At 38.4% G+C, this 20,777-nt stretch overlaps 1 protein-coding gene across 2 annotated transcripts in view; it reads left to right on the top strand.

Moving 5' to 3' along the window:
- Positions 1–20,777, top strand: part of LOC134284269 (beta-arrestin-1) — a gene marked incomplete at its 5' end in the record, with an annotated part of 128,989 nt that overhangs the window by 21,869 nt on the left and 86,343 nt on the right.

A 20,777-nucleotide genomic window follows, 5' to 3' on the forward strand; every position in this document is an offset into this window, starting at 1 on the left:
GAATTTCCCGAATGAAAGAAAACTGAAAAGTATCCTTTTTCTCGTTCATTTCGGATTATACAACAACGAACGGGTAAAAAGTTCAAGTAACAACCATAGGCAATTGTGTAATCTGTCGTCATCATCGTCGTCGTCGTCGCAGAATTATTGTCGTTACTGCCTTGGGGCTGTTCTGTTCAAGCTATGAGAACAAGAGCATCCAAACCGAGAGGAGTCCACGTTGTTTGAAGGTGAACTTGACTTTCGGTCGTTTGAATTTCTCGGAAAATATTCCGTCGCAAAGTTGCCCGGCAAATATTGAAGGATGCCCGGCAGCCAGTCACGTGCCCTGCCACACGCCTAGGCTGGGTAAGATTGTTCTCTGGAAATTCGATGTAATTGCGGCTGTGGATTTTTGCTGAGATGCTCTCAACCAACCGAAGAGAAGGCGACATCACGCGGGTGACTTGTCCTGGAAGTTCAAAAGAGTTAGGTCAATAGGTTCATCAACTTATACTTTGTACTCGAATTTGCATAATCTGAAATGGAAAGTTGTTTGATAATGTAGTTGCTATTGGCTTCTTTAGCGGTGTTGATATAATTCCATATTTTGAATCTGCATGCCAAACTGAGCTGAAATCCAAATTTTCATGAATCTTGGTGTCTGGGAACCTTTTTAAAAATCAGTTGGACGTTTGTATGAGGATTTGTCGAATCACCCCTCGTTGCATTTTGTACTAGACGGAGCTGTCAAGCAGTTGCCCAGCTGTCAAAAGGCGATTCGGAAAAAATCTTTTTGAAATTGATTTTAGGTACCGTCTACCCTCGTTGGTTTTACCGCATCTAATCTGCACATCCTTCAAATTAAAAATGGTTCAAACGTCATTCTGATAATGTGTCCACAGGGTTGGTAGAAGTTCAAACTAAAAATGAACCCCGTTGGTTTGCATGAGGTGTCGTTCAAACCAACGGGGGTAGACGGTACCAAAATAAAGTTCTAAAAATCTGAAAAAAATCATAGTTGCTTTTTGAAAAGGTGCTTTTTTGTATAAAATAAAAAATCGATACATTTTTCTAAATTAAAAATCCAATCAGGTTATAATTACTAGCATGAAACGAGCTCACCTATCGTGAAATAATGATATCCATCTGCTCAGCATGCAATCCCGAGCAGAAGGGAATACTTTACAAATACTATGCAAAAAACAGCCTGTGCTCTAATACCTAAAATTGTTATTATTTAATTATTCTATAAAATATTATGAGAACATCACATTAACAATTGGAGGTATTTGAGCAGAGTTTGTTATTGATGTGGTATTTGTTAATTTAGCAGTGGAATAATTGAATAACAAGTTTTGTTATTCCATCATGGAGTTGCAACTCCATGTCATGTCGAACAAAAGTATAAATTAATGGTAAGAATTGTTATTACTTTGTTGTTCAATACCTTTTGAATAACAAACTCAGCTTTTAAAAATTTAGTTATGCATTAAATATTGAAATAACAAGGCTTTTCTAGGTGTTATTCATACAAAATTATGGTATTCGTTTTTATTATTTTGCCACTTATGTCCACCTAATGAAGGGCATGTCGAGGTATGATAGTATTTGACATTAATACCTTGATATGCTATACAATTATTATTCTTTTCTGCTCCGCGTATAATATTTATTGGTCGACTCTAAATAATACAATAATATATCAGAAAAAAGAACTCTTTTGCAATAATTTGAAAAAAAAACCGGATTAATCCATCTAGTGGTGATAGTGCCTTTCTCGTCGAATATGTACTTATGATCCTGAATCCTGTGAATAATTTATTTAAAAAGCAAGAATCCAAGCCATCATCGAGTTACCGATGGCACATATTTCCGGTGTTCAATGTATAGGCAGAGTTGAAAAATATCAGACCTCTTCGTTGACTGCTTGACCACCTTTACTATTACAGGAATACCATCAATACCAAGACGATAATAACAAGCTTAAATATAATTTATTACACAACCAAAAATCACTTTACAGTCTTCGATAAACTATTTCCTGCACACTTCAGGCTACATTTTATTATCATTGGTTACTAGATTCAAAAAATTTTACCTAAAATGGAAGCAAGTGAAATTTTTCGTACTGAATCCAATTCAAATTAGAACCATATCACAGAGCGCGAGGAGCAGTTGGATCAAAATTTTGCGCAGCAATTTTAGACTCAAAAGGGGAATGAAAAACTTTGCTCGAGGTTGATGCGATTAAATTTCAATTTTCTCATGGAACATACAAAACGGGTTCTACTGGTAGTCTCTAATGTGATATGAGACTATTTTTATGTTATCGAAAAATCCGTGGTTTGATATGTCGCATGCATGAGCATGACACTTCCAGCAAGACACCCGGAACCGGTTCCGGAATACTACTGGTTATCTCAAATATGGTTTGAAACCATTTTCTTGCTAACCGTTCATCAGGTTATCTAAAGAGCCGCGATTTTGTGTGTTGTATGCATGGATTTGGTTCACTTTTACATTTGGTCACTTCCGGCGGGATATCCGGAACTGGTTCTAGAGCACTACCGGTAGTCTCTGCTGGCTATTTTCCTGCTTACTGTTCACCAGATTATCGAAAAAGCCGCTATTTGATGTGTCGCATGCATAGGTTTGGTCAAGGGTTTGGTTCACTTTTATATTGGACCACTTCCGGCGGGACACCCGGAGCCGGTTCCGGAACACAACCGGTAGTCTCTGCTGTGATTAAAGGCTATTTTCCTGCTTACCGTTCTTCAGGTTATCGAAAAAGCTGCAATTTAATGTGTCGCATGCATGGGTTTGTTTCCTATCTACATTTGACCACTTCCGGCGGGACATCCAGAGCCGGTTCTGGAACACTACCGGTAGTCTGCTGTGATCTAAAGCTATTTTCCTGCTTACCGTTCTTCAGGTTATCGAAAAAGCTGCTATTCAATGTGTCGCATGCATGGGTTTGGCTCCCATCTGCATTTGACCACTTTCGGTGGGACACATGGAACCGGTTCCGGAATACTACTGGTTTTCCTAAATATAGTCTGAATCCATTTTATTGCTAATAGTTCATCAGGTTATCTATAGAGACGCGATTTGGTGTGTGCATGGTTTTGGTTCAATTTTATATTTGGCCACTTCCGAAGGGGCACCCGGAACCGGTTCCGGAACACTACCAGTAGTCTCTGCTGGGTCAAAGGCTATTGTCCTGCTCACTGTTCATCAGTTTATCGAAAAAGCCGCTATTTGATGTGTCGCATGCATGGATTTGGCTCACTTTTATATTTGGCCACCACCGGCGGGACATCCGGAACCCATTCCGGAATACTATAGGTTCAGATATGGACTGAGAGTATTTTCCTGCTTACCGTTCATCAGGTTATCGAAAAAGCCGCGGTCTGATATGTCGCATGCATGGTTTTGTAGCATTTTTATATCTGGTCCCTCCCTGGGGTACTGATCCAGAACACCTAAATGGCCATAACTCTGGAATGGCTGAACCGATCCGAACCATTTTCAATAGGAAACAATGGGACCAGATTCCGCGTCGAATGAACCGTTGGTCATAAAAATCGGTTGAGGTTTACTATCAAAAAGCGATGTGAGTTTATTTTGTACACACACATACTCACACACACACATACACACACACACACACACACACACACACACACACACACACACATACATACACACACACAGACATCACCTCAATTCGTCGAGCTGAGTTGATTGGTACATGTGACTCGACCCTCCGGGCCTTCTATCCAAAAGTCATTTTTAGAGTGAACATATAGCCTTTCCAGTACACTTAGTGTACGAGAAAGGCAAAAAGTTACGTTGAGTATCCTGGCCAAGTTTCAGTGTGAAAGCAGCGCAGAAAAATAAAACCTCCAAGAGGTTCCATCACTGGCTAAAAATATAGACATGAACACAGCCAGACCAGACATTCAGGCTTCCACTGCAATATAAATACATATTTCGCTGAAAAGCAGACAGACGGAAAAAGGATATTTTCACTATCCTGGCTTCAATTTTTCGCCCATTTCCACCACCAAGAACGTTTCAGGCCAGTAGACGTGTAACACCCACCTGTGCTTGCATGTCTAGCGGTAGTAACTTTTTCACTTCTGATATTTTCACTTTTCATTCCCTGATGGCGACGTGGCGTAAAGCAAAGCTTTTGCCGCCGGCCACTACTAGGGCGGCAGGCAGGACTCACCCCAACATCGAATAAGGTGAGCCCTAGCGCGCACATTCCCGTGGGTTTCTCGTTCGTATTTTCGTGGAACCCAACAATCCCCTCCCCCAACCGTCTGGGTCCACTAATTTGACTCTAATAGCGTTAATCACAGTTTCGTGTCATAAATATCGATCGACTTTTGGCCATTCGTGCTCGATTGCTACAGCCAAGGAAAACTACAAATCAACAGCCAATTCCTATCATCATCGGGAAGGGAAACTTCGCAAACTAGCGATTAATGGATAGATTGATGATGGTTATGAAGACAGACGGCTATTGCCGAAAACTAAGGAAAGAAGCAAAACAAATATTTGACCGAGTATCGTCTGGAGCGGTGCGCCACGGCGTTTGTTTGTTATACAGTGTCCTGAATGTTTATAAGCTATGAAGCTTTTCCAAAGAAGCTTGATTGCTGGAAGGGATTCAATATGAAATGATCAGATGTGTTGCTTTAGATGGCCTTTAATCGAATAGGGTTTCATCGGAGTCGTTATGTCAATAGTAAGCTTAACACGAAGTACAGCAACATCATGTTTTTATCTCCAAATCATTAACGACGATTTTGGTCATGTCATCACACATAAATGAAAAATAAAACAAATATGTACTGAAGAAAATGCTATCTTAGAAAAAGAGGCTTGGTAAAAGATTTCGTCACACAGGTTTTTTTTTACTTAAAGGGGATGGCCAAAATGTTTGGGATTGGCAACTTATTTTCTTTCACAAAAAAATTAAAAATGCTGTAACTGTTCATAGAGTGCATCAAAAAATCTCAAATCTTGACTGTTTGTCAACCTATTATATGTGCATCATTGGTACAAATTTGGGCACGATTGATTAATTCTTCGCGTAGTTACAACCTTTCGGGTAAAACACTATTATTTAGACAACTCATTTTTGAACTGTCATATCTCGGAAACCAGTGAACCGAATTGCATGAATTTTTTAACGTTTATCAACATTATATTGATACTTGATACGACGTTATAAAATGTCATATTTTCTCACGGCGAATTAAGTTATACCGGATTGATATTTTTACCCATCTAGAGGAAAATAAGTCAAATTTACAATACCACACAAAAATTACTAAATGTGTTCTTCTTTCAATCTTAATAGGCTCTAATATATCTGATTAGAGATAACTTGATAACAGAAGTGGAAAATCTTTGGATATCAACACTAAAATTTATTGACATTGATGTAAAAAAATTACATTTTTTCGAGAAAAATCCAAAAAATGTCAATCCATGATAACTTTTTTCAACGTTTAAAAAGTACCTATGTTTTAATAGTTTATGAAACATATACATATTGTTAGTGTACGTTCAAAATTTCATTCAATTCGGTTCACTGGTTTCCGAGATATGACAGCTCAAAAATGAGTTGTCTAAAAAATAGTGTTTTTCCCGAACGGTTCTAACTTTGCGAAATATTGATCAATCGAGCCCAAATTTGTACCAATGATGCACACATAATAGGTTGTCAAACAGTCAAAATTTGAGATTTTTTGATGCGCTCTATGAAAAGTTATAGCTTGTTGAACTTTTTTTGTGAGAGAAAAAAAGTTACCTATCCCAAACATTTTGGCCATCCCCTGTATGTATTCGTTTATTTGGAAGGCTCGGGCGTCACACAGGTTACACACAAGAAAAATTCTCACTTAATTAGCTGTCGTAGCAGTTTGTGGAGAATTGCTGGTGGGTCTTCTAGAAGAATTCTTGGAGCAACTACCGAAAAAAATCTTGGCCTATCTTTTGGAGCAATACCTCAAAAAAATCACAGAAAAAATTGGAAGAAGCTGTAGAAACTACCCAAACGATTCCATGAGAAACTCTCGCAGTTTTTTTTTTCAACTGCTAATTCAAAGGAGAAACGACGGGCTTATACGATTAACAACCGAAGAATCTAGTAATTCAACCAAATGCCATCAAGATGACGAGGAAACCAGGGCAGACAACTGATTCGAAGCAGTCTGACAATGGTGTGTCTCATTTGTTGTCTGTCCAATTCATCCTGGTTTCCTTGTCATCTTGATGGCATTTGACGTTGACGAAGCGTATCCTTTGGTAAACTCCAACTAACCTTCCACTAACAAAACCCAAATTCCCGTGACACCTAGGCCTGAGAGATCGTAGAGCTGTCTACATTTTTCATAGGTGTCCAAAACTAACCATCCTTTCTCATCCCTCAGTAGTCGTAAGGACGTGGCCAGGATAGTGTTCGACCTATGGAGGATTGCGTCAGTCTTGTCTAAGAGTCAGAGATTAGTCCCAAATCTTTGTGCTTTGGTTCGGAAAGGGAAGGAGGCAACCCTCATTACAGCGCAGCGGTCTAGGACTGTACCACCTACGAATTTGTGCGACTCGCCTCATGTTAATTCGAAGGAGAAAGTCCTTGACGAATTGCTGAAGAAATTGCTGGGGGAATTTCTTGAACCAATTCCGGGGAATTTACTTAAAAAAAAAATAAAAATTGGTCCATCCCCTCCAAGAAATATTCCTGGATTAACTTTTAAAGGAGTTACTAGTATATTTTTTGGAGTAATTACTGAATGAATTCCCGAAAGAATTTCTGAAGAGAGGCACGGAGGAATTCCCGGATGAGTTTCTAAAGGAATATTAGAAAGAAAGAAATAATGAAGCTTATACTATTTTCGGCAGCTATGATCTCATCGCCATGAGATTTTTTTTAACTCTCGAACTTAGGGTTGACCAAACAGAATTATACGGTCAAGTTTCAAGCTAGGGGCAAGACACTGTGCAAACGAGAGTAACTCTGAGAAATTCTGAGTAACTCTTTTCACCAATGATCGACGAAATTCGTTGAAAAACACCCCTAGAACTGCAAGAAAAGCGAGATATCGGGCAATATTGTTTTGATTTTGCGATAAATCAGGCAACACTAAAGCAAAAACGGGAGCAATCCAGAGAATTTCTGAGCAACTCTGTGAAGGAAAATGCACTCTCCAGCACAGTGTCTTGCCCCAAGGTTTCAAGCCTTCTAGTCAACAAAAACTCCTTATGACAAAGAAAATAGAGCTGTCGAAAATACCTAAACTCACCCTATTGAAGAATTTTCAGGACAACATTTGGAATGAACTCACAAAGCAGCGCTGAATGCGAGTAGGAGAGAATAACAAAACATAATAAAATGTGACATTTTGGAAAAATAACTGAATAATGAATTCGACTATTTTTGTGTTTTTTTCACAAAAGAATTTCTAGTGAAAATCTTGAAAGCATTCTTTAAGAACTCTTGTCTTCCAGCTAAAATTCTGGAGTTTTTGGTGAATATGCTATCATGTTTTCTTCTAAAGACGAGCTTGGTGGTCTAGTGGCTACCGCTTCTGATTCATATGCAGAAGGTCCTGGGTTCAATCCCTGGCTCGTCCCTTTCCTCCTACTTTGTATCTTTCTATCTACTTTCTCTCTCACTTTCTCTCTCCTACATATACATCTCATGTATATTCGTATGTTCGTAGCGATCGCTAGAACCAGAAACGGATTGAAAAAAGCCGTTTCCCTTCCTTCCAACTTTCATCACAGCACAGTGTCAATCTATCATATAACGCCTACAAGTTATGCAACCAAGCGGACTGTGCCACTTCACAGTAATCTTCACACAATCTATCGCTTTACGCCTGGCACCCTTGCACCAATGCATGATCCATGTGCCAAAAATAAACATTTCCCACCAACACACCAACATCCGCATGACCTTGTGCAGGCGCAGAGGATTCAACGGCCTGATGTGGGCAAGCGATTGCAATCATCACTTCCCTCCCTATCCCCATTGACCTGCAACCTGACGCAGCAGGCGCCATTGTCGCCTAAAAATACAAGACCACCAACGCTCACACACTGAATATGCCTGTTAGTCCCAAGCAGCTGTCTCATTGGTTCCTTGTGTGAGTGTAGCTGATCTGGCGATACTGGAGTTGCAACTGCGGGCGGTCAATCAAGCTCAAGCTCAAGCTCAAGCAATATGCTATCATGTTTTCTTCTAAATTTTCTGTATAATTTTTCGATACTATTTGGTGAAAATCGTCGTAAAATGAGATTTGTTTTGGTAAAACTACTACAGCAAATTCTAGCAGAACTCCTTTACAGTTCTAGAATCTTCTATATTCTCCAGCATAACAGTGTGACAATAGATTAAATGCTTTGGCTGTTTTCCTACTCTCCGCATCGACCAATGAGGCGGTAGCTTCTATGCGCGAAAAATCGCTAAAAGTAAATCGCAAAAATATTGTATGGCGAATAGCATCTAAAGGTGTATTTCTCGAAGTGGAACACATTATTCGAAAAAATATTTTGTAGCGGTTGTGTACAATGATGACCGGTTTGGTGCCTACCCAATATTTTTTCGATAAAATCTTTTCATTTCGAGAAATTCGAGTTTAGATGCTTTTCGCCATACAAAATAAAATGTTTTTACTCCTGCTGACCAGCACTGAACGCACTCCCTGCCGGTAATCCATTGAGATAAAACGCCATGTATATTGTTTTGACATTTACATTATTTACTCATCCTATTCCTCTTTACACATCTTCCCCATTTCCCTTTCCTGTTGTGACCTTCCTGCTCCTATTTCCACAACTTCCTAGATTCTCTTTCTTCTGCTACTTACGGGCCCGTATTCACTTCACCATCTACTCTTGCACTTCAAACTCCCGGCTGTCCCATCTCCGCCGGGATCTTCCAAATCCTCTTGACGTCCGCATCGTCGTGCTCCTGCCCGAGCCATCGGCCAGCTTGCGATTCCCTCGCCGCGAATCCGCACAATGGAATTCCTTCACGGTCTGTCCGGCGTCGACACGAGGCTCATACACTACGACGATCCCGCTTTCGGCCCGACGGTGCGGTACCCCACCACCGTATCCTCGATCAACGTGTGCCACTTTCACTTGGTTTCGCGCTTTAGTTATAAACTTCTTTTCCCGGATTAATGCGATCCGTTTCGTTTGGCGGTTGAAAGCGAAGAGAACCTCCCGTCTTCACGACAACTTTTTGCCCCCGTTCTTCGTCCAATCTTCTTTCTTCTCCCTTTTTCCGATCTGTCAAACGTGCCACGCGCCGCGACGCATTTCATCGAGTGTGTTCAATGTTCCATGGCCGAGAATATTAAATTTTACTTTGCTGAGGGATTCTGCAAGCCGCGGGAGTGTAGGCAGTGAAGATAGGGTGGATCAATTTATACTTTTTCTTCGACGTTCACATTTTTTTAAAGAAATTAACAAAATAGTTTACTTGGCTAATAACATTGACTCCGAACCAAATACAAACGTAACAACAGAGTTCATTCTTCAAAAATCTTCTGACATTTTGTGCAAAACTTATATTTTTTTCAAATAATTCTCCTTTAAAATATTCAAGACTTAAGTGTCTTCGTATATGTAATAACGTTCTTGTTTGTACCTGTAGGTCCAAGTATGATTATGCGATTGTACTCAAAATACTTCTGGTTCAAAAATTACTGGTAGTAATTGGACCATATCGTAGAGCCTGCACGAGCTTAAGACTTGTTAGTTATTTTCTATTCTTGGTTTAGATAATATGAAAAAGACAGCGCACTAACAAATTTTCCTGAAATTTTTCAAAAATGTTCTCGACTAATTTCTTTAAAAAATCTACTTAAAATCTGCAGTTTTCTTGGAAACTCATAAACAATCAGAAATAAGCAAAATGTTCTTCTAAGAAAACTGCATAGGATTACCTCAATCTTATAAAATATTTCTCTGAAAATATCTCCATAAAAATCCTAACTAATTTAGCAAGTATAAGTAAATTCTTAAATTTCGTGAGAAAAATATTTCAATTTACAAATATTTTAAAATGTGGAACTCTTAAGAACATATCGCAGAAGATTTTTTATCTAATCAATGTTGACAGTGGCCTTTAAAGTGTTTACCTGAATGAAATTTTAGACCTTGTTGTGAGTTGGATTCCGGGGGTTTAAGGATGCATTCAAGGTTTCAGCGAGTTTCAAGGCTTTTTAGGTAGGATTTGAAACCTTTAACCCTTGGAACGTTCCTGACATGCCTTGAAACCCCCTGGGTCTCGCTGGGACGGGTGCGCGACGTTAGGCATAAAGATAATAGGCATAAGTACGATAGGCATATGTACGATAGGCATAAATACGTTAGGCATAATGGACGACTACCAAAATGGATGATAGGCATAGTTTGTCGTTCTTTTGAAAGCTCATTTTGCCTAACGTCTGTGATGTCTAATGTCTTCATGCCTAACGTACTTATGTAAAACGGCCCTATGCCATCCATAAAGTACGTCACGCTTCGAGTGGGGAGCGGGAGATTTTTGACAGAGTTACAAGCAATGTATTAAGTATAGGAAAAACACGTACGAAAGGGGGAAGGCGGGTTGAAAATTTACAATTTTAGCGTGACGTACTAAATGGATGCTCCCTTACGTCTTTATACCTAATATGGTATAGCCTTTTGAAACATCCCTGAAATACCCACGAAACTCCCTAGATTTCCATTGAAATCCCTTGAAACTCCATAGAGCAACTCTGGAACACCCATAACCCGCTAGAACGCCTCTGAAACTCCTTGGAACTCACTTGAAATCCTTTAGAACCTCACAAAATAGCCATGGAACGCCCCTAAACCGTCTGGAATGTCCTGAAACCTTTTGAAATATCCTAGAACACCCTTGAAATCCCCTGGAACCAGGGCCGGATTTACAAATGTGGGGGCCCGGGGCAACAGTGTTGCGGTGACCCTTCATATAGAGGATCAATTTTCGCCGACATAACATGGAAAATTCTAAAAATATCAATCATTCTTAAAAATATAAAAATTAAGATATTATTGTCGTTCGGGAAGCATCTGTATCTAGAACAATAAGCAGAGCTAGGAAAAATGTTGATACCCACAGAATTCATTCATAACAGATTTGAAATTCTAGCGTGATGATGATGAAAGAAAATTATATAAAGGATAAATGTTATTCACGAGAGTATTCATGGTATTAGATCACAATGAATTAAATGCTTTGACTGTTTTCCTACTCTCCGCATCGACCAATGTGACGCTAGCTTCTATGCGCGAAAGATCGCTAAAAGTAAATCGCAAAAATATTGTATGGCGAATAGCATCTAATGGCGTATTTCTCGAAGTGAAACACATTATTCGAAAAAATATTTGGTAGCGGTTGTGTACAATGATGACCGGTTTGGTGCCTACCAAATATTTTTTCGGTAAAAGCTTTTCATTTCGAGAAATTCGAGTTTAGATGCTTTTCGCCATACAAAATTAAATGATTTTACTCCTGTTGAGCAACATTGAACGCACTCCCTGCCGGTAATCCATTAGTAGCAATTCATGCCAGAGTTCATGGAAAACCTGTAAGAAATTTTACAGCTGAAAATTTCAAAAAAAATTTCTTATATTTGGGTGCAATCGATGGTGTCGCTTTTACGAAATCCAAAGAGAATTTTTGGTGGATCCCTGCTGCAATCTCTGGAAAAGTTGCTGGTCGACCATCATAAAGAATGAACACTTAACAAATATTTCTTCTAACGCGAGTGCTAAAACTTTGAAATCGAAAAGGAAATTCGAAAATATAAAATGCAGAATAAATTGTGATGGGAATCCACGATAAGTTCCTGAAGGAATTTCTGACCTAATTTCCAATAGAATTTCCTATTAAATTTCTTAAAAATGTTCAGTGGAAAACCCGGACAAATTTTTAACCAATTTCTCCACAAATTTCTTCTGAAATTTCCTCAAGGAATCTATGACATTTATCAGGACTTCGCCATGAATGCAGCCTTATTTCAGTAAGCAATTTTTTGTAATAAAAAAACGGAAACTCTTCAAAATAAACTGTCTTAAATGCATGCTTGATTTCCTCTAAAAAAAATGTTTCAACAGTTTTGGTGTTCTCCGATTTGAGTAAGTAGTAAGCTGCCTAAGTAAAATTAAACTCAAGAGTTCTAAAAATACCTACTCCTAAATTAAAAAAAAATCTTTTCTTCCAAGAATTCTATAAAAAAAACATTCAAAATGTTTTCAAAAACTCTAGACAGAAAAAAAAACAAATTCTTTATTCTGCAAGAGTTTTGGAGTTCCTCTAGAACAGGGGTTCTCAAACTTTTACAGTTCGCTACCCATTGTCAATTGTAACAAAATTTGGCGACCCACCAACATTGTTTTTATAAAATAAGCTATATTGGAAAATTCTGGCATTTTTTTCTAAATTCTAGTATTTTGCTCGTTTTGAGGCTCTTTTAGTCTTTTTGCATCTACTGTACTACGTTTCGGTGTACATTTCAGCTTCTTGTGGGAATATGCACTGAATCGTAGGACAATAGATGCAAAAGGCGTTTTAGATGTTTAAAAAGACTGCAAGAGTCGTAAAACTAGCGAAATACTCGTCAATTACAGTCGTAAACAGTCTGTCGAATTCTAGCTGCATACTGAATGGCTCAGGAAGACCCTTCAGGGCGCGTCGTTGTACAAAGCAACACTGCCAAAAAACCTCACTCGTCGTATACAGTGCGAGTGCGGAGCAGTTTTAGAATCGAGCAGGCGCTGAACGTTGACAGAATATTTAGAGAACAAAATAACTGAGCAAATTGTTTGCGACAAGCTCATTTTTCTACTGACGTAATGTTTAGCAGAAAACAAGTTCATGGTACATGGAACCATTTTTGTAGAGGCTTCAAATATTACTAAGTAACTGTGATTCTCTGAAAGTTACCACAAAAGGAAATTGTAAAATTTTCACAACAAAAAATATCATTTTTGAATATTTTAGAAAATGGTTTGTTCTTCTTTTGAGACTCTAAGATATGAAACTGAAAGTGAGAATGAAAAAAACACCTATACCGCAGATTTTGCTTTAGTAGTTGTGATGCGTTTAGCCTCGATCACAATTACAACAATCGATCAACAAAATTTTTCAAAATATTTCATTACGGATGATCTAAATTTCGTGACCTACCAGAAATCAGACCGCGACCCACCAGTGGGTCGCGACCCATGGTTTGGGAACGCTGCTCTAGAATTCAACGAAGATTTTTTCAGGATTTCCGGTATTTTTTCTAAAACAATTGCACAAAAACATTTTTTTGGGCAAAATTTTAAATTTTATGAATAGCAGGAGAAGTAATTGCTCAAATATTCAAAACATCTCACATACTTCTTGCCAGTAGACAGTCATTTGAAGAAAACCAAATTAAGAGATGTTTGTTGCTTTTTTTTTCTTGTTTCACTTTTTTTTCGTGAAATCCTTTCATGGGGGCCCCTGGAATGTGCCCCCTTAAATCCGGCACTGCCTGGAACACTTTTGAAACCTCCTAGAATAGCCCTGGAACACTCCTGAAACCACCTCAAATACACCTAAATGCCCCTGAAATCCCCTGGAATACATCCATGAAACCCTTTGAAAACTCTTGGTAAACTCCTGAAACGCACCTAAAACACCATGGAATCAAAACCTCCTATAATTTCTTGGAACCCCCTGAAACTTCCTGAACGCCAAGGAAACCCCCTGAACCACCTGGAACTCCTCTGAAACTCTCTGAGACTACAGTCACAACATTTACAGTCTGGCGAATAGAAAACGCTGAAATTTGGTCCCTGAAATTATTTTTCAAATCCACTAACAACAAGGCAAAGTTCAAACTTTCGACAACGTTTGTATTTTCAGAACAATAATTTATTATCTTTATGGTTACAATACTCCCCGTCACATACAAGCTCACTCAAACTGTCTTGTTTAATTGGCTGCGATAGATGTCGATAATTCTTTTGACTAGACCGTAAAAATAGCGACTGTATCTGAGACCCCCTGGAGTACTCTTCATACCCCCTGGAGAGCCCCTGAGACACTCTGGAACGGCCCTTAAATCCGCTGAAGCACCCTTGAAATCTCCTAAGAACCCCTGGAATCTTCAACTTCCCCAATAGGAAAATTAAGTTTCATCATAGAAAATACACATAAAAATGCCAATATTTAATCTGTACGAATCTAATCCAAGTATTTCAAACGAGGTTTATCGTATGATTCTATCAAAAATTCTGCGTGAATTTCACTATGACAGAGAAGGTAAACTATGTATTTTTGCTGAAACACTTCGGCGATCAGCAATTTTTATCTTGTCAAAAAAGAATCACAATACGGTCTGTGGAGGTTGCTCAAGAACTGCTAAAAAGTGATTCCACACATCTGTGCTATCACGCAATTGAACATCGTCGCACCTCTGTTCTTCATTATATCTTTACATTCTCAGAGTGATTCGCGGTGTCTTCCAGTCAGTGGCAAAATGCCGCTTCTGGAGGCGTTGATTAGAAGAAGCACTGGACACTGTGATGGATATCTCTCGGTGAGTTCGTTTCATATTATTATAATTATAAATTGTACGGTACCACTCCCGACAAACTCGCAAAATGTGAGTTCTTCCTTCGGAAGGGAAGTAAAGCGTGGGTCCCGAGATGAACTAGCCTAGGGCTAAAAATCTCGTTAATACAGATAAAAAAAATGTACGGATATCGAAGAAGGGAAGAAGACGTGCGTAGCTACTGGAGATGGAGATCGCCTCTACTCCTCAAAAGTTACATGATCTGAATTCACTTTGGTTAGTGATGTAATTCATAACACTTCTTACAATATATGGAACGAGCTCACCGGTAAATATTCTTACAAGTATCGAGTGATTTTATTCTCCTAGTCGACAAAGTAAATATAAAAAAATAACGAAAAAATCAGACAATTGATACAAAACTAGTGAATTACAGCCAACACCAAACGTGACGAAACTTTTCATAATTTTTGACCAATTGAAAAATAAAAAAATCACACGTTTATATACTTCTGTTTTGTGTCATTTAAATTGAGAAAAGCACACAAATTTAACAAAAAAAATCATAAAATGTTCTTGGGTATTTTTTATTTGAAAATTTCAATTCTATACTAAAGCCCCTTAAACAATCGACTAATTTCAATGTTTTTTTGTACATTGCTGATGTCCTGAAACCATTTACTTGTTTTGCTCGTCTAGTTATGGTTGATAAAATTCCAAGCAGCAAACTCTAGAAAACGACAAAACTTTATACACCGCAATTTGAAAATGTACCATTGTTAATTATGGGTGATTACACCCCCACTTTGATCATCACAGTGAAACTCTCGTTTGCTTTCACAAGCCAACAGAATTCAGCGAAACAATCACGAACGGTTTTCCTTGAACAGGCTAGAAACATGAGAGCCGAATCGTTATAATTAAGGTGAGTAGCACCGACGACGACGGTGTCTTGGCGTCGACGTCTTCTCGCCAAAGTTTCCCAGGCTTTCAAGATCCCAGCAATTGTGGTCCCCCATCGCCACAGTTCTCAGAAGCAGCACCATCTCCAAACGAGAAACCCACGCAAAAGCTCTGGGTTTCGCTCTCTCATTACCACAACAACAATAAATTTGCCGGAAAAATGAAAAGTGCTCTCATCTGTTGATGGTAGATTGATTTTCGGCTAATGAACCCCCCACCGAGCCAACATTAATCAGAGAGACGATGATGATGATGGGGGATGTCCACGGGGATGCATGCCGACGGTTTCCAGGTGTCGCGCTGCCGTCGTTGTTTCTCCACTCTGGGTGTGTTTGCATGGAAATCAACACACTTTCCCCATAGAAGTCCTGCCTCTTCTCGCCCACACAGAACACTTCAATGAAAATTGGAAATGAATTAGGCAATCAATCATGATGGGGGTTTACGGCTTGGTTAAAAGGTTACGCAGGTCGTCAAAGCGAACCCTTCTCGATATGGCTTATATTTTATTAACCATGACAGGGGTTTCCAACTGTACAAGCTGGAATTGAAATATAACTTATTAAATGGAGGATGAAGAAGTCAAGTGTGTTGGTTATAAAAATCGAGATTTAATAACGTAATATGAAGTTGAGAAATGATCGTAAAAAGTTTCCACAGACGAGAGAGAGAGGCGGTTGCCAGTCACAATATATGACAATAAAAATGACGACAACGATAAATCGGAACGAATCACTCCTGTGGAGCATATCCATCATTTTCGGGACCACAGACTTGGCGAGACTGGGTGGTTGTTCCCGGTTTGCTGTTTGCCGAGGAAAACACGTCCAACTTGATTTAGCCGCATAATAATGTCATTTATTATCCCGACGACCGACCGTACTACATCGCCAACGAAGTAATTTCAGTAGCACAGAACAACAGGTCGGATTTTCGGTTTTGTGCCATGATGGGCGACACAACCAGTATCCGGTTTGTTGTTTGTTACCCATGTTATGATTGAATGCGCAATTTATTTGCCTCTCATAACAGTCATAACTGATGTGTCGTCGTTTACGAAGTAGTACCTACATCATGCGGTGGCATTTAGGGTTCCAAAATATGAGGAAGGCCGGTCTTAATCAAATTGTTCTGAACAACTTGTTTTAGATAGTGTGGTGCATTAGTTTACTACTGTCGCTACTACACATATGACCGACAAACAACAATCTGCAACCAGCCAGAATTTTTTCCCTAAGTTCTGAGAACAATAGACATTGGAAATAGGGAGAAGGAAAACAGTCAGTGATGGACTAATTTTGACAGCCTTGCAGGCTGCATTTTTGATTGATATAATGATTTCGGGGCCGTGAAAATAGCAAATTGTGAGCGGGGGAGGATAGGGTGGTTTATGTACACACATAAGAAAGGGATTTAACAGAAATTCCTTGAGGACTTTCAGAAGATATCCCTGGATAATGTGCCGGAGAAATTTTTGGAGAAATTCCCGGAGGAATTCATGAAGCAATCCTTAGAGAAATCCGTAAGGATACCAGTATACATTCCAAGGTTGAAATTCTTGGAGGAATCCCTGGAGAAAACCCTAGAGGAATTCCTGGATATATTCCAGGTTAAATTTCTAGAAGTGATCCTGGTAAGATTATTGAAGGGATCTCTGCAGAAGCCTCTATAGGAATTTCTGGAGAAATAGCTAGAGAAATTTCTGTAGAAATCAGTGCATACACCACTATTTGGATTCCAGAAGAAATCCCTAAAGGAATTGTAGAAAACATTCTCAGATAAATTCCAGGGCAAATCTCTGGTGGGGTTCTTGAATTAGTCCTCGAGGAACCCCTGCAGGAATGCTTATTGGAATTCTTGAAGCAATTCTTGAAAAAATCCCTGGAGAAATCGCTAGAATAATCCCTGGAGGAATTTCTGGAAGAATTATGTTAACTAATGGATAAATTCCTAGATATGGTGAATCCCCAGAGATTTTTTTGAAAAATACTTGGAAGAATCCCTAACCTAGAGAAATAAATCTCTGGTGGAATCTCTGTAGAAAATCCTTGAAGATCAAAAGCAAAATATCTATTGGATTGGAAGCTATCTTACAAATATCAAAGAGATCTTGCAACAATCTTTAGGAATTCCTGCCGAGGTTTATTTAGGAACTCCTCGAATTTCTTTTTATTCTTGGCGTCATGCCCCCGGGGTTCTCTCGAGATTCCTTTAGAAGTTTCTCCCTGGACTTCCCGGATCTTTTACGACTGTTTTCCTAGATTACATCATTCCTCCAGGATCCTTCCTGGGGTTTCTTCCGGAATTCCTTTAGGGATTCGTCTTGGACTACCTCCCAGGATTCCTTCAGGGATTCCTTGCGGTATTTCTTCATTGATTTCCTTCAGGTTTATTTGAGGAGAGACTTCTCCAGAGTTAGTGTTCTTCCAGGAATTGCTTTTAGGATATCTTCAAGGATTCCTTCTAAAATTCCTTATTGATTTCTCCCGGGATTTCTTCAGGAATTGCTCTTGGGATTTTTCCTATATTTCCTTTAAAGATTCTTCCAGAGATTCATTAAGGAACTTTTCTGAAGGATTCTTCTCGGCATTCCTTTCGGGATTTCTTCTGGGATTCCTTTGGGATTTTCTCCCGTCATGGCGCGTGCGGCCGTGTGATCACAAGCTCACTTTGTATGCGGATGCTTTTAATAATATTTATGATCAAGCCGACACAATCGTCGATTGTCACTGCCCGTCCTCTGAGCACATGCTCTAGCGAAATCATATAGGGGAACAAAGCCCAAAATGCCAAGATGGGGTAAAATGGCTTAACTCATAAAATCATTCGTGAATGTGATTTGATCATTACTATAGGTAAATGGTGTCAAGATATATTGTCCTAAAACATTTTTCCAGAAAAAGGTGGCCGCTAAACCAACGGAAAATCTTTTGATTTTTCAATGAAAATGGGCAACTTCCGGTTTTTCGTGCTTGCAAGTAAGTTTTTGTTGATGATTTTTTTACCTGCTATGTGTTTCCATGGAGATTGAGATGCACATGGAGACGCATGGTTGTTGATGTCTACGCTACCCGACTAGAAAAATATATCAAATTTATAACATATTGTGTTATGATGTTATGATTTTTTTCTATAACTTATTATGTTGTACACTATATGCAGGATGATGTTAAAATAACTAAAATTGTAACAAAAAGTATACCGGTCTAATCAAAATAATAACCTATTTTGTTATAATCAGATCAAAATTATAACACAATATGATATGAATTTCAGCTTCAAGAAAACTAGTTTCTATCATATTTTGATACAATTGTGTAAAATGATGTTCTGAATGTCAAAGAATCAAAACTAAATTATTTCACAATGAGTTATTGACAACATTTATTACATCATTTGATACATTTGAGTTATAATATTTTTAAACACCAAAGATGTTAAACATGATTATTTCACAATAAGTTATACATATCATGGTTTGTTGTAAATATGTTGTATTTTTGTAAGAATCTTTTAGTCGGGTATCCATGTTGGGGGCCATTCAAATATGACGACCATTGTTCCGCGGGAAGGGGAGTGTCGCTCCATGTATTGAGTATACGATAAAAGTGGACAGAGGGGGGGACGTAATTTTTGAATGTTTTCATGAAGTGGTATCTTACCCCATGACAGGCGGCCTTTTTGGATAACTTCCGTTTAGGTTGAATTAAGAGCCAACATAAAAAAAATGATAACTCCAATTTACTTCTCGTATATCAAAATGATAAGAAGTTAAGTTATCATTGACTTCAAGTTGATAACTAATTGTGTTATACAATATTTTGTTCAACATTTAGTTATCGACATGAAAAAATATAGCTGATAATTAGTTTTGTTATCAATTAGTTATCATTCAGCTCTATTTTATCGACCAAAATAGCGCAAATCTACTATACCGACATCGTCAGCAATTGAAAAAAGTTTCTTATAATTTACAACCAATGTTTTAAACTATTCCACCTATCGGGTCTCGAACGCAGATCGAGTGATTGCCGGTCGCAGACGATAGCCCCTATACCAACGGGACTCAGTAAAAGTGAGAGTAATTGAAGGCTACGCTTTCGTAATACAGTCGCATTGAAGGTGACCATCCAGGTGATCCAGATCACCAGACTCTCAGTTTTGGGAAAGCTTTGAAATATGCGTTTGGAAACTGATAACATATTTTGTTAGCATTTAGTATTTTCATATTATGACGATAGACCAAATTTATCGATAACTATATTTGTTATTATCTGGTTATCGACAATTGGAAAATATGATAACAAAAATAACAAAATAACATAGTTTGTTTTCAAAGTGATATCCCGCCTTTGCTCGGGTATCCTGTATTTGGGACATTTGTGCCATCATGATGTTCAAAGATACTCCTTTTTAAGATTGTTTTAGGGATTACTCCATGATTCGTTTAGGCAATCCAAGAGGGATATATGTCAGGATTCATTCAGAGATTTCTACATATTTTTTTCTAGGTTATCTCCAGGCTTCCTTCGTGGAATCCATCCGGAATTCTTTGAGCAATTGCTCCCAGGATACCTTCATTGAGTTTTCTGGAGATTCATTCATCGATTCTTCCAGAGTTATCCTTCGGAATTCCTCCCGAGATTCTTTCAGGGGTTCTTTTAAGCATTTTTCCCGGAAATCCTTCGTTTATTTCTCGCGCGATTCCTTCCGGCATTCTTCTTCCTCCCGAGGTTCATTTGGAGATATCTCCTGGATCTTTCAAGGATTCCTTCAAAGATTTCACTCGCCATTCGATCATTGATTCTTCAGGATTTAGCGACGAATGGGAGACTAGAATCTTGCACATTTTTGGCCATGATGGAGTGTAGCATGATTGTAAATATGTTTGGCAACTATTCAAAGTAACTTTTATATTCTTTAATCTTATTTAAAACAAAACAAGAACATTATTTAACAATGAAAAATTTTAAGCGTTATTGAAAACAAAAATCAAATATTAAGAAATGTGATATTACAAGAATATCAAATACATTAGATGAAACAGACGTATAGCTTGCTGTATTTGAAGCCACACTGTGCGTTTAATTGACATCCCGACCAGAAGCACATAACAAAATTAAAACAAAATTATTACAACTGTTGCTAGAAATAACAATAGTTGCTATAATTCTGTTATAAGGATTTTTCCATGTGAATATCCATAATAAAATTTTATTAACATTTGTCTGTTGTTTGTACAAA

Source organism: Aedes albopictus, chromosome 3, assembly GCF_035046485.1.
Source record: "Aedes albopictus strain Foshan chromosome 3, AalbF5, whole genome shotgun sequence".
Lineage (NCBI taxonomy): Eukaryota > Metazoa > Arthropoda > Insecta > Diptera > Culicidae > Aedes > Aedes albopictus.